General features: G+C 54.9%; 1 protein-coding gene across 1 annotated transcript in view; it reads right to left on the bottom strand.

Moving 5' to 3' along the window:
• Nucleotides 1-284, bottom strand: part of LOC119593819 — a gene marked incomplete in the record, with an annotated part of 10,957 nt that overhangs the window by 8,774 nt on the left and 1,899 nt on the right.

Raw genomic sequence — 284 nt, forward strand, 5'->3', positions numbered from 1 at the left:
ATCATCACCGCTTATCTTCTTAACAACCTTTCTCTCAATCACCTTCCCCTTATACGGGTTGAAAAAGTCGTTCTTATCGGAAGCCACCTGGGACGGCAGCTTATCCCTGAGGTCACTGGTTCCGTCCTGTTGAGGCTGAGACTGAGTTAGCTGCAGGGCGAGGGGGGAGGCCGTCGTGGCGGGCGCGGACGTCACCAGAGATGACCGAGGCAGCGGCGCCGCATCGTCGAGCAGGAACGCGCTGGAATTCAGAGAGAAATACTGTTAGGATACATTCTGTTTGT

This window comes from Penaeus monodon, chromosome 32 (assembly GCF_015228065.2).
Source record: "Penaeus monodon isolate SGIC_2016 chromosome 32, NSTDA_Pmon_1, whole genome shotgun sequence".
NCBI classification, from domain to species: domain Eukaryota; kingdom Metazoa; phylum Arthropoda; class Malacostraca; order Decapoda; family Penaeidae; genus Penaeus; species Penaeus monodon.